Here is a 15,102-nt window from a genome sequence, read left to right as displayed (position 1 = left end):
GCATTGAAATTTGATGGAGAAGTGGCAGAAATGGGAATAATGTAGCAAAAATGCATAAAAAGGAGCAAAAATATGGCAATAAAAAGTGATGAAAATAGGTTAAAATATGGCAAGTTTGGTGTAGTTGCAGAAAAATGTGTAAAAATGAGTAAAAACTGGCTTAAAGTTCTTCCAAAAAATATTCTTAGTTTCTTGAATATTGTAATAGTGGTGAACACTTGTGGTTCTGTTGTCCACGGCTGTTTCAACCGTTCACGAGTACGTCTAATTATTTACTATGGAACATTTAACTTGTATTTAAAGCCTTTTGTGTTTGAATTAATTAAATGTCATGCAATATTGATATCGGATATCGGTCCGATATCAGCTAGAAAACGAATATCGGGTTTTATTAAACTGCATCCAAAATCTCCGATATATATTATATTTATTCAATTGTAGAATACTGTAGATTTTATGTTACCAATTAGTTAATAATAAATGGTCAGTGTTTCTCATACCTACTGTTGCTGACTATTGTTCTCTGTTTGAGTAACATCACCTAATCTTTTCTAACATTCCACTCTACAAAATAAGTAATAAAAGTATTAGGGATGTAACGATTCACTCAACTCCCGATACGATTCACGATACTGGGTTCACGATGCGATTCTCTCACGATTTATTTTACAAAATAGGACTGTAGACAAATAGAAAATACGGTACTATTTTCCTTTTATTTGTCATTGTCAAAATAATTCCTTGATAAACTATTCAAAACAATGCAATTTAACTAAAAATAAATCTTGAATTAAATAAATAAAGGAATAATACAAATGAAAATGAAGCCTATTAATTTAAATTCTGGTTCTATAATAAACAATGCAAAACTGCATAATAGTTATTTTTCTTTTTAAAAGTGCAACTGAAAATGTATTTTGTGCCTTAACAATTGGACTTTAAAAAAAAAAAAAAAAAAAAAAAAAAAAAACCGTGATTGCAATGATTTACGTCATATTTGTTTGGACCAGCAGAGGGCGCTGGTAATACAGTGGTCGGTTGGCATGCAGATATCTTGCAGTGAAGAAGAGAAGCTATGCTAGCAGACAGAGCTAATAGAAAAACGTGACTTTTACAGATATTCAAGTAATATTGCAGATATTCTTTTGGTGCTAAAGGGGTAAGGAATCATTTGTTAACATATTTATGAGTAGAAGGCGGCCAGAAAGAAAGTATTAGCAGACTCCGCCCGCCGCCTACACTTGTGGATAGCAGAAAATCGATATCAACCGTGATACCTATGAATCGATTTTTAACTGCCTTAGGATTAATCGTTACATCCCTAAAAAGTATGTATGATTTGTACTGATATCGTATCGGATAGATGTCGGTATCAGCCAATACGCAAGGCTGCAATATCGGTATCGTATCCGAAGTGATACAAAGATTGAAACGGATTGTTTTTTAAATGAGTTTTAATATTTAGATATTTGTCTCTATAATTTCTACCATCCTCATGCCTTTTCTAGCACATCTGTGTTATATTATATTAGCAGAACTCTCAGTGGGATGTTTGTGCCCAACTATTCATACTTGAGTCTATCCAGATAATTCACCTTGATTTGTCACAGTGCGTCCGCCCACCTTAACCCCCCCTTCCTCCTCCTGTGGCATCCTGGGAATGAAACTTCAGTGGAGGCAGAGTGATGCCCCGACTAAGTTTAGCTCAGTGGTTCACAGGCGAGACGCAATATTCCTCCTTCCGTCTGAGACAGAACGGCTGCGTAAAAATGTGTGTGACAGCCAGGATTTGTACTGATAACTGAGAATCTTTCTGAATCCAAGTGGACTGAGCCGTTTCCTCCTATTACCAGCTTAGATTGGACTACTTTATCTCTTTCACTGGCCAAGGGACGGTCATTAGTTTTGCTGGTGTTTATTAAATAATGGAACGATAAGGCAACCTGACAAAAAGATGAATCAGAGGGCATTTGTTTCTCTCTGCTGGGATCGGCTGCAGATATACAGCATTGCAGTCAGAAAATACTGTATTCTCGACTCATAATTTAATTATATTTAAAATAAAAAAAAAAAAAACTAAACATAAAATGTCCTATTAAATACCTTATTACCGTGGTTCCCAACCTTTTTTGGGTCGCGATTACCCTAGATCAGTGGTTCCCAAACTGGGGTACGTGTACCTCAGGAGGTACACAGAAACGTTTGTCAGTTTATTTTTTACCTTGGTGACTTTTTAATGTTTCATTTTATGAACTTGTCTTTTAATATCTGATGATTGTCTCATCAATTTTTCATTTATTTATTTTAATAATATGTAGCTACATTTTTCACTGTATATTTTGTTGTATATTTCCTTTAAGTTGTATTATTTTAGGTTGGCATTTGAACATTTTGTCAAGGGACGACAGATGAAAAATAGCCTTCTGGATAAATCTGGTACATTTTCTATCTAGATATTAATATACACTGTCCCTGTTAAATAAACCAATAATAAAAACAAACAACAGCAAAAAAAACAAACAAAACAAAACAAAAATGTTACAGATTTTTTTTTACATGCACAGATTTTTTTCTTATCCATCAATAATAATTTTTAGCACAACTCTTAAAAATACACCAAAAGGTGAAGTTCAAATTCTCAAATAAGCAAAATATCAGAAATAAATGAATAATAAACAGGTCTAAATTAAATGTTAATGTTGAGTTGAGGGGTACTTGCGATAATAATTAAAGGTTAAGGGGTCCATGGGGGTAATAAAGTTTGGGAAACACTATTATATATGACCTTTTGATAATGTGTTTTTATAACTTCATGATGCTAACTTTAACACAGTCGTGATGTTTGGACCAATAAATGTTTCCCTCAACCTTTTAATCACTGTTTACGTTGGGTTGGCTTTTTGAAACCAAATTTAATAGTAAGAAAAGAGTGAGTAAGTGCAACATATTATTATAGTTTACAGGCAGAGCCACAGAATGACTCATGCTAGGCTAGCTTTAGCTTTGTTGCTAACGGCTAGCATTTCATTACACATTTGGCTAGGCTATTAAAAGATGTCCTGAGTATCTTGTATCATTAAAAAAAAGTAGTAAAGTTGTGACTAATACATCATACATGTTTTTAGAATATAAGCAAGTAAATATATAACTGTTAAAGTCAAATTAGCATTGTTGACAAAATAGCTAGCTTATTTTTTCAGTACAAACATTGAGGCCAAGCTATTCTATATTTATGTTTTTGGACTCAATGACATGTAAGGCTAAGTCGCTGTAAGTTATATTGATATTTCTAAAAAGTATTGAGAAAACCTTTTAAATAACATTTATGTTCATGATACAATATGATCTCCACAAGATTAATACGATGTTCTGAAAAGGAAAGCAAGACATTTATTTATTATGATCATTTTATTAGAATTAAATTAATAATTGACTTGACTTTGAACTCTGTATGAACGTTTCAACATTCAAATTAAATATACAAATAAAATAAATGACACATGATGGCACAGAATAACTCCAAGAACATACAAAATGACACACAAAACAGCAAAAACACACCAAATAAAAACAAAAACTTACCAAAAATAACAGAATATTGTATGACGACAAAACAAAAATATGAGAAAAAGACTTGGAAAAACACAGAAATCACACAAAGAACAACAAAAAACAAGCAAAACAGCAAAAACGAAACAAAAACTCTCGAAACGACTTTAAAAACACACAAGCCCTTTGTTCGGAATGTTGTAATTTAAATGGAAATATTAAATTGAAATAGTCAGAGTGGAGAAACATGAATAGATTCTTTTTTTTTCTTATGACATTCATAGGTTCTCAACCTAATAGTAATAATGAACAGTTATTCCTCCAATGCCAATGCCTGACCTCACAATTAGGGTTTTAAAGAAAATTCCCACAAACACTTGTAAACATGTGAACATTGTTGAATGTCTGGGGTGGACCGACTTCAACTCCATATTTGACATTCATCTACATTTAAAAGCAGACGTACCAATATTTTTTGACAATATAGTGTAATCCACATAAGTTAGGTCTAGCTGTGAGAATCCCTCATAAATTCCTCTTTGTTCTTACACATCTTTGACTCATTTATCTCAGGAAGTGAGGTGATTGTGACCAGTCATTTTTTTAAGCTGTGACTAATAATAGAGGAAATGCCTTCCTTAGAGCATCTTTCCCACAGGTTCAAACTGACTGTGTTCATGTTACTCAACATTCACTTCTTTTTTTTTTTCAAAGAAAAGAAAGAGAAAATTCAAAATGAATGTGAAGAACCAAAATAGAAGCCTACGTTGTTGCATACTAATTTGTGTACACTGGGCCTCGATGATTTATTCATTCACATGCAGGCTGAGGCAGCATCAAAGCAGATGTAAATTAGATTAAAGGGAGGGAGTGGAAGTGAGATGATGAAATGAAGAAAGACTGAGTAGATGAGATGGCAGAGCTAGTCCTCCACTGCGATTTAAGTTTTGCTCACCAGTGTGGGGGGAGAAAATCGAAGCTCATTTCCACAGGGAAGTCGACCTCAGAGAAGGTGGCGAAGTTAGTAGTTCCGCAGCGTTTGGGCGGAGAATTCAATTACAGTAACATTGATTAGTCTGTGGGCGTTGTGACCTCGTGGTTCCAGGTCACAGCTTCTGTAACCTAGACGCTGGGGCCGCGAAATTGGGACCCCCTGTTTCAGAGGTGTCGAGACACACCGATGGGGATTAAAGCTACAGAAATGAACATCTGCTTCTGCACAGCTGCTCGCTCCACTGCCGCAGTTTGTCCTTACAGCAAACATCAGTCAACACATGTTGTTGTGTTTGCGTGAACGGAGCGGTGGGTAAATACACTTTTACGCATTTGCGATAAACAAACAGTGAGCTGTATTTTTTTGTATTTGTCAGTTTTATAGTTGAGAAGCGCCTTTGAATTATTCTTTAATCCACTGGTTACCAAACCTTTTATGTTGCGCCCTCCTTTAAAGAATTAAAAAATTGTCAGCAAACAAATGTTGCCTTTTTTAAAAAAGGTCAGAATCGTGATTCTTCTTCTTCAAAATATTTTTTTACATTTTGTAATCATTTTTCATGCTCAAGGACCCTCGCGCCCCCCTTGCCATGACGTCACAGGGATGCGCACCTCAGTCTGGGAACCTTTGCTTTGATCAAATCTAGCTGCAAGCTCAGTGGAAAAGATGACTTGCAGCCATGTTGTGGTTCTCCATCATGCTCAGAATGTTTGCCTTTTTTATTTTTTATACTATTTCCATATGAAATGACATTTATCTTTTCATGTATTTCCCCTAAATAGAAAGGAATTACTTTAAAAGTAATTAAACTTTGAGGTTTTGGCTGACATGCATCTAGGCTGGAAATATAAACAAGGCAGTATCTAGCTGTATGGCTGCCATATCAATATACCGACATTCTATCCGTACGCAGCACCCCTCATTGGCCAGTTTAGGTCACGTGACTAAGACTAAACCTTACCGTAATCTAACCCTAACCCTAATAATTGTTGCGATATAGGGTTATAACCTAACCCTAACCCTAAACCTGAGGGACTACTTACGTGTACTTCGGTAAACGTACCAATAGCACCGGGGGTTGTTCGTACTGCAACCGTACGAATAGACACTCTCTATAAAAAATGCCTTGATTATGGGCGTGGCTCCTGGAGTAGTTAAGACATGCCCAGTCTGTACTATGAAATAGCCAAAGAACAATCTATGCAAGTGGTTTCCAACCTTTTTTGGATCATGACCCCATTTTGATATCTAGGAAATTCTGGTGACACTAAAGAGATTTTTTTTCTAGAATGACTTTTTGATCATGTTTGTTATACTGTATTACAAAAACAGCATGTTATTATCCCCCGCCACAAAGTGGAAGGGGAATATAGGTTTGAGCTCTGTCCGTCCGTCCATGCGTCCGTCTGTCCGAGTTAAAGGGGACAGCTTTTCTCAGAAACTGTCAAGATTGGATAACCAAATTTGGCGTGTGGTTTCAGGTTATCAATACCTTGATGGAGTTTGAAAATGAGAATTGCACAATTATTTCTTCCGGAGTTATTGCCCTTGTGCCCCTTGATGGAGTTTGAAAATGAGAAGTGCGCAATTATTTTTTCCGAAGTTACTGCCCTTGTTCCGTTTTTTTTACTCTGTTCAAGGTATCTTCAAAGGGGACAGCTTTTCTCAGAAACTGTTTAAGATAGGTTAACCAAATTTGGTGTGTGGGTTCAGGGTATCAATACCTTGATCGAGTTCTAAAGTGAGAATTGCACAATTATTCCTTCCGGCGTTATTGCCCTTCTGCCGTTTTTTTTAGTTTGTTCGAGATATCTTCCAAGGGTACAGCTTTTCTTTGAAACCGTTTAGTAATTTCATATTCTGATGTGATAATATTTTCTTATGTATACATCTCAGTTAGATTTAGGACATTTAGGAAAAGGTTCTGAGTTATAATGACAATCAATCTGGCCGGGGATGTTGATGACTGTTTTTTTTTTCTTAATAATAATAATAATAATAATAATAATAATAATAATAATAATAATAATAATAACTAGACTTATATTTGAAGTGAAAGTATAGAACATAAGGTCCTGGGGTGGGCACTTGGTTCCTTTCTGAGTGGAGTTTGCATGTTCTCTTTGTGCTGCTTGAGTTTCCTCCAGGTACTCCGGCTTCCTCCCACAATCCAAAAACATGACTGTTGGGTTGATTGGAGTCTCTAAATTACTCGTAGGAGTAAATGTGAGTATGAGTGGTTGTTTGTCTGTCTGTATGTTGCCCTTTGATGGACTGGCTCTCTGTCCAGGGTGTACGCCTTGTGTCCAGTGTGAGATAGGCACCGTCAGACCCCCGCCACCCTGAAATAGGACAAAGCAGGTCTGAAAATGGATGGATGTATAGAAAGTTTAGAATACGGCTGTTAAAGATTAGAAAAATAATAATTATTGAAAAAATTCAAAAATGTATTTCTAATCAGTAATTGTTCTTTTCTCAATTATTAGACAAGTCAGGTGACCCCACATGGGGTCCCCACCCCAAGGTTAAAAAACACTGATCTATTCTATGCTAACTACCTACTCAATACTCACTTTAATTCTCTCAATCCAACCAACTTGCCTCATATTACAGAGTCCATAGGTGCTATTTTTTTTTAGAAGGGGCGGGGCCAACAGTGGTGGTTTGTGATGTAATAAGCCACCAATAGCAAAATTTGATTGTAATATCCAGGAAGCCAGTCACACAAATTTAAATATTTCAGCTTAAATGTCAAGAGTTGGACAAGAATTAATCAACAACACTACTTCATACCCAAATACATTTGTTTTCAACAAAAACAAGTGGTTGGTTTTGTGGTTTAGCTACTCTTTAAACAAGAGCTTATCGTAGTGATGATCTCAGGGTGGATTTAAAGATGACTCTTCTGACGTTGCTCCTGTTGTGTTTTCAGTTGTTGGATAATAACAGTGTGACCGGAGCACGTCTGACCTCAGTGTGACTTCTCTCATGGGAGCTTTACACCTAAACTGTGAGAGCTCAGTGTTGTTAATGTGTGTGAGACACTTCTTATTAACGGGTCAGTGTCGGCTGGTTTTTTTATCTCTCAGGTAAAAACTCTGTGGGATTTGGATATCAGTCAGGATGATATAACACCACGTTACAATATTTAGTCATCAACTGTGAACATTTCACACAGTCACTGAGGACGTGTGGTGTTATGTTATGGGCTTTTGTGAAGACAGTTTAAAACATAGAAAGTTAGCACATTGAGCATTGAGCATGGCAAAAAAAAGAAAGTTAATTTAAATTGTGGAATTACTGTTCATTTTATTTTGAAAAAAAAATAATGGATCTGCTATTGTACTGACCCTCCACTTTTTGAAGTTGAAGGTAATTGTCCAATTAAAGGTCATTTAATGATATACTGTATGTGTGATATGATTTCAAATAAAATGAATATCTATACAGAAATAACATAGTAACAACACCTTGTTATAACAACTTTACAGAACAGAAACAAAATACAGCTAATATACAATATACAAATCATGTATATAGGCAAGGCAAGGCAAGGGAAATTTATTTGTATCGCGCATTTCATACTCAAGGCAACTCAATGTGCTTTACATGATAAAACATTCAATTGTTTAAAATCAATAAGAACATTTAAAATCATCAGTAAAATCAATTAAAATCATCAGTAAAATCAATTAAAATCATCAGTAAAATCAATTAAAATCATCAGTAAAATCATCAACAAACACATTACATCAACAACATGACCAAAAATCTCTCTCTCAATCATATGCAGTAGAGAAAAAAAGTGCCTTTAACTTTGATTTAAAAATGTTCACATTGGATGCTGACATCAGCTCTGCTGGCAGTTTGTTATACACGTATTCAATTCAATTCAACTTTATTTGTATAGTGCAATTTACAACAAAGTCATCTCAATGTGCTTATCAAAATATAAAATTCATAATAAGAAAGAAAAAACCCAACAAGATCCACATGAACAAGCATTTAGCGACAGTGGGAAAAACAACTCCCTTTTAACAGGAAGAAATCTCCAGTAGAACCAGGTTCAGAGGTAGCAGACATGCTTAGACTGGTTAGGGTTAGTGGACAGAAGGACCAACAGAATAGGATAGAGAGATAAAACATCAGAGTGTCTCAGACTAGTTGAGCCGTGAACCACAGATCAGAAACTGCCATCATCAGCTTCACAACACCTGAAATAGAGACAGAAGGACGAGGAGAAGGCACAGACTGCAGAAAAACATGATACATTATTATCAAGTCAGCCTGCCTTGGCCTTGGGCCTCACTCCCAGTGGCCTAGTCAACACTTATTGTAAAGGAGTATACACATACATAGATCATACAAAACAGAAAATATAAAAATAATAATAAATGTTTTACAATCATATAATTATGATTGAAATAATAATAAAGTTGATGGATAACAGTGAGCATGTCTCCATCATTCTCACTGATTAAAGAAAAAAATAAAGAAAATAATAACAATTACCTCAGCCAGGTTATTTTTTTTAAATTTTAGTAATTACAGTCATTATTATTATTATTATTATTATTATTATTATTATTATTTTTATTTTTTATTTTTTTTTATTAATAATATCATCATTATTGTTACCAAATGAATGTCTAAAGTTGTTATAGCTCTTTTGTTTTTACTACCTTGTAGTATGTGAAAGTAATATTTTATTAGGTCATATTTTTTTAAACTCTTTAAGCCATATGGAAAAACATTGTATCTCTAATATTAAGGTTGGAATACTTACAATCCAGTTCGTTTTAATTATTAGGCCTATTGTTAGCATGTTTAGGAAATAATTTTTTTTGTTTTTGTAGCCTTGCTCAAGAGTCTGTAACAGTTGGGTGACAGTACAAGCATGTTACAGCATAAATGATGTCACACGATAGAATATTTCCTTTCCCTTTTGTAATTTGACTCTATTTGACCCGTGTGTTAGAATCTGAAAAGACAGGATGATGAATGACGCGAGCAAGTCAATCTTTTGGTCCGATGATCCACAAAACATCCCGTGTGTGTGAAAAATCTCATTGCGTATCCACATCTTCAACGTGTGTGTTAATCATCCAGGGTGGGGTCCATGTTTTTCCACGGACAGCTGTTGTCAATTTCTTTGCTCCATCTCCCTGACCCTCATGACGTCTCACTTAAGGCATTTTACAAGCTTTTGCATATATCAGGGGTGTCAAACTCATTTTAGTTGAAGGGCCACATACGACCCAGTATTTGTGAATGATGTAGTATTGCAACGCCCATTGCATTTTATCTACAAATTGTATGGAAATTTACAAAAAGTCCTGTTTTTGCTGTAAGTTCTACTTCGAACAAAATCTTCCTGCGGGCCAGACTAGATTAACTGCTTGGCCGAACTTGGCCCACGGGCCTTGAGTTTGACATATGTGGCATAAATAAATTAAAGACCATATGCAATGAATTAGCCTAAATCATTTCAAACATAGTTACAGGTGTGGTGTGGGTTTATTCTGTGCTGTTGCTGCAGTGATTATTATAATGTGGCCTTGTTGATTACTGGTTCTGTTTTATGGATCATTCTTCTCTCAATGGTTTGGACTCTGTTTCCTTCCTCTTTTTTTCCCTTCAGTTTAACGTCATTGTTTCCATCAGTCTCAAACCAACTGAGCTCTCCTCATAGACAGGAGTTTCCTTCCTAGCAGAGGTGTAAAGAGTACTGATATATCCTACTCAAGTAGAAGCACTGTTAGTTGATTGTAATTGTACTTCAGTACAAGTAGAAGTAAGTCATACATAAAATACAGTACAAGCAAAAAGTAGCTCAATTAAATAATTTACTTTCACCCTCCACGTTTATTTTTGGTAATAAATCTTTCCACGCTTCCCTTGCATACAGTAAACATGTTATGTACATGTGTCAAACTCATGGGCCGGTGGCCATATCCGGCCCTTTGGAGCATGCAATTTGGCCCGCAGGAGAAAGTGAAAATTACAGAGAAAACATGTCATTGTATAAATGAAGCTCAACAACATAATTTTTTTTTCCCTCATTGCTCTCAGAGGAGATGGACGCTTTTTCCTTTGCTCCCTCCTTTTTTCCTGCTTGCTGCTCTTTGTCTTGTTTTTGTCTTGTCATTATCTAATACGAGCCTCTCTCTGCATCCCGATCCTAAATCTAAATCATGCAATTGATCAGCTGGTCTCTCAATGCTATTGGTCAAATTTTCTCAACAAGGAGGTCGGGCAAGGGAGAGCCCATATATCCTGAGGATGTGGAAGACATCCACCAGATTGGATTACATTGGCACCATTATTGGAAAGCCGCTAGTCATCGACGGAAGGGGCCGAACTCTCAGGACTCTCAGGTGGAATCCACCGTGGTGAACTTTTGAGGAGTAGAGAGTTTGTGGCAAGGGAAATGGCAGCATTATTGGATATGAATGACCCGGAACAATAGGGCTGGTAGTCAATGTTGTGACTAGCCCGTCTAAAAACAACTTATCTTCTTTCAGCCCCCTGAGATGAACAGCCTCTTGTCAAGGTTTGTTTTTTTTCCACTGTCTTCCATGGACAGTATGTTGATTCGACGCTCTGACCTTGCCTTCACTTTCCCATGAACACCTGGGATCTTCGTCTCGGTTAAGGAACTCTCGAGGTCATTTCTACGGCAACGCTGTTCCATGTCATCGGCATTGAGACAAACGGTGAGAGACTGCTGCAGAGTCTCAGAAAACAGGCACAAGCTCACATGAACACTGATCACTCCCAGACTTTCACACACAACCCGTTTTTTTCACCGTCTCCTTTGGCCTTAACCCCTCCTCCTTCCCTGCTGATGGCAACAGGAGGCGAAGCACCGTAAGGGCGGCTATGCGCCACCCTGTGGCTGACCTGCGAACTATCCATCCTAAAGACCCATCCCCCTGTTGTGTTGAATTGAATGTTTTGTTTGTTGGTTTTTGTCACAATGTTTGCTGAGGAATTTTTTCATGATGCCAAACTCCGCCCCTCTCTCCAAAGGCCTAGTTTGGTTTTGTCTTTTTTACCTCTTCTTCTGACCCATTGTTCCATATTTCTCTTCTAAGAAACGGAGCGCCGCCCTGCTGCTGGCTGCTCCACAGTTCTCACGTTCTTGTCCCCACATGTTATGTGATTGTCTTTTCATGATTTATAAAGTATTATCAATCAATCAAACACTCCTGGTGCTTATATCGCACGAATGCAGTCATTTTTAATGTTAAACCACAAAATTCTTACAAAATCCTCAAATTATTATATAATATTTCCCTTAATTAAATAGAATCTGTCACAAAATTTAGTAAATTTAAAGTAAAGCCCTTGTTTGGACTATCACGTATTGCTTGGATATTATTGGGTTCTAAGACATTTAGTATTTTATGTATATGTAGAAGTACAAATATGTGGCCCACTTAAAATCAAACTGCTCCGTATTTGGTCCCTGAACTAAAATTAGTTTGACCCCCCTGAACTCATGTATAAACTTAAAAAGGAAGAGACACGATTGGAATTTAATTTATTTTCCATGAAGGCATCTGTATAATATAAAAGATTTGTCAAAATGTACAATGTTTTTTTTTTTTAAATAAAATGATGCCAATGAATTCATTTCAAAATAAGAAAGATTCTCAGGCTCTAAGTATAGCTACATTTATGAATTCTATAACTGAGAAAATAGCCTTCATTCAATTTTGTTTTGGCACGGTGAATCTTTTTGTAGTTTCACAATATCCGTTAGTCATTTTAAAACAAAAAAATAATAATTTACTCAGTAACAGTTGGGTGTAGAAATGTAACAAATTACTTTAGTTATTTTAAAACATACTTAAGTACAAGTAAAATGACAGATTTAGAAATATACTCAAAAAAGTACAAGTACCCATAAAAGCAACTCAGTTACAGTAACGTGAGTACTTGTAATCCGTTACTTTCACTTCTGCTTCCTAAAGCAGCTCCCAGCATGTCTTTTTAAAAGCCCTCCTGCATTATCTGTCCAATGTAACAAATCGTCCTTACTTCCTGCTCAATGCAGGATTTGCCCTTAAAAACCTTTCTGCAGCGCTGGCGTGTGTTTGTGTGTGTGTGTGTGGTATATTACAGCCTCAGGAGGGGAAGACCTTCGGGGGTAGTAGCTAAATTGCAGCAGGGATGGGGGGGAGTCCTGTTCCTGCTGTGATGAAGATGAAAGCCTCCCTTAAATGTGAAGGGTTCAAGTGCTCCAGGAGTCAAGGTTCATAGGCGAGCTGATGGTTCCAGTGGGGAGAAAAGTGTTGCTAGGCTTACAAAACAGACCATTAGACACCTGCTTCCTGGCCGCTCTGCCGCGCTGGCTCTCTGCCGTGGCCTCGCCAGCTCCGTAATGACTACCTCGGTGCTTGTGTCAGCACTTTGAAAATGGCTCCCGTTCAGCATTGCCTCTGAGCTTTCCTGCACCGAGCAGCAGCAGCAAATGAAAAATATATTGGAATCGTTTCAATCGCTGCTCCACCAGTGTTTTAAGTAATGTTTCCACCAAACATCATCAAATAACATGTGTATGTCATCAGTTTGGAGCTGTTTTCCTTTATATTGCAGTGCTTTGATTTGGATGATTAGCAAACTAAACGTGTCTAACATTTCAACATGAGTGGTTTTATTTAGTTATTTACATAACTGCAGGTCAATTGGAGCCTGTATTTGTGACATTTGAGTAAAGTTATATATCCTCTATACCTGCATGTTGTCCCACATGATAGTAGCATAATTGCACAATAGCAGAAATAGCAGCTAGCTAGCTATTTTATATTCTTCTAACACATTGGCAACATAAGTAACAACTTTGTTACCTTTACTACTGCTAATATTTATGATTGAATGCTTTAGTTTTACCTCTATAATGCCATTTGTTGCAACACATTATAGTGGCATAATTGCAGAAATAGCAGCTAGCAATATGGTAAATCAGTTAGCTAAATGCTAATGGGGTGTTTCTCTAAAGAATGCCAGTTTATTATCAAACAAGCAAAGGAATCATTGGGGTTTTAGTTTTTGTCTGTACTTATATACCTTGTTCTTTTTGGGGTTTTTTTTGTTAATCTGAACAGATATTTATTAAATGGCAGTTGCAGTTCAGTCAGGAGTAGCAATACGTTTGTTAGCCGCTACGCTAAGGGCTCAGAGAAGGTACCGAATACAGCAAACTCAGCCAAGTTTAGAAACTTTAAATCTTTAGTCTAGCTCAATGGTTATTTACCTCCTTGGAGATACTATACCTTATAAGCTTTATTAGTGCTTTCACAGAACCCTTCTTAAATGGAAAAATAAAGAAAGATCTCTTCAAAACATATGTAGGTCTATATACTGTATGTTATTCGAACAAACATACGTAAGCCTGGCCCAATTTTCTGCTTTGTTCAAAAACGCTTTTAATTTGAATTTTTATACATTTATATTTAGAATTAAAGTTTAACATTGTTATTGTACTTGATTTTTTAATAAACTAGTTTAGCATGAAATGTATTTTGTACTGTGTGCATCTTGACCACTGGTCAAGCTGAAGACACAAAGTTTGCGACTGTGGTCATAGACACCAACCTAATTACAGTAGGTAAACAACTGCTATGTAAATATGTATTATATATGAATGTAAAGGGGCGGGTTTTTCATCCTTTTTGGATTAAGGTGCGTTGACACCAAATGCGACTTTAGTGACTATAGTTGCTTAAATCGCCCGGGATGAGTCGCTTTAACGTAGTCATGCTTTTTGCTCTCACTTCATCACTTCATCTACCGCAGTGACGTGACGACCGGGGGAGTGACATGGGGAGAAAGTCATTGCTGATTGGATGTCGCAACACAGCATCACTCAAAGTCGCTTGAAAAGTTCAAAATTTTCAACTTTAAGCGACTTCCAGTGCTTAGATTGCGCGATTGAGTCGCTGGAATCATGCAAGTCGCGTTGCTTGAAGGGAGGTCGCTTGACGTGTCATTTACATTAGAATGAAGTCACATTCGCTGTGAACACACCTTTAGAGTTTGGTGGTTCAATCCCAGGGCTATGCCTGTCTGTGTGTCGAAGTGTCCTTGGGCAAGACACTGAATCCTAAGTTGCTTCCAGTGGTTGATAAGCATTTTGCATGGTAGCTATATCCCATTGGTGTGTGAATGTGATCATGAATGGGTGAATGAGACAATATTGTAAAGCACTTTAGACTACTCCAGTGGTAATAAATGCATTATACAAATCAGGTCCATTCACCATTCACACATTCATTTTTACAACTTTTAGCTGTATCTAGGAAAGCTGTTTGTTATCAAGCTGCCCCTAAATAGAGCCATGAATGACAGTTTAGATATTAACAAATGAACAAAAAAAATTCGACTTTATATACCTGTGATCTCTAAATAGGTATTTTTATATTTTAAAAAAATCATGGAAGAAAATTGCTGGTGTTAAATAAAGCCATTTTTTGTTGGTACAGACTGTTGGGTTAATACTTCATATCAGGGAGGATCAGGTGGTAGAGTGGGGTTTTTTTTTTAATCAGAAG

The 15,102-nt window shown here is 36.5% G+C and overlaps 1 protein-coding gene across 2 annotated transcripts in view; it reads left to right on the top strand.

Moving 5' to 3' along the window:
- rassf8b (Ras association domain family member 8b) overlaps positions 1-15,102 on the top strand; it is a 36,739-nt gene that overhangs the window by 5,731 nt on the left and 15,906 nt on the right. The window lies entirely within an intron of this gene.

Source organism: Gouania willdenowi, chromosome 6 (assembly GCF_900634775.1).
Source record: "Gouania willdenowi chromosome 6, fGouWil2.1, whole genome shotgun sequence".
Taxonomy (NCBI): Eukaryota; Metazoa; Chordata; class Actinopteri; order Blenniiformes; family Gobiesocidae; genus Gouania; species Gouania willdenowi.
This window is presented reverse-complemented; position numbering and strand designations above follow the sequence as displayed.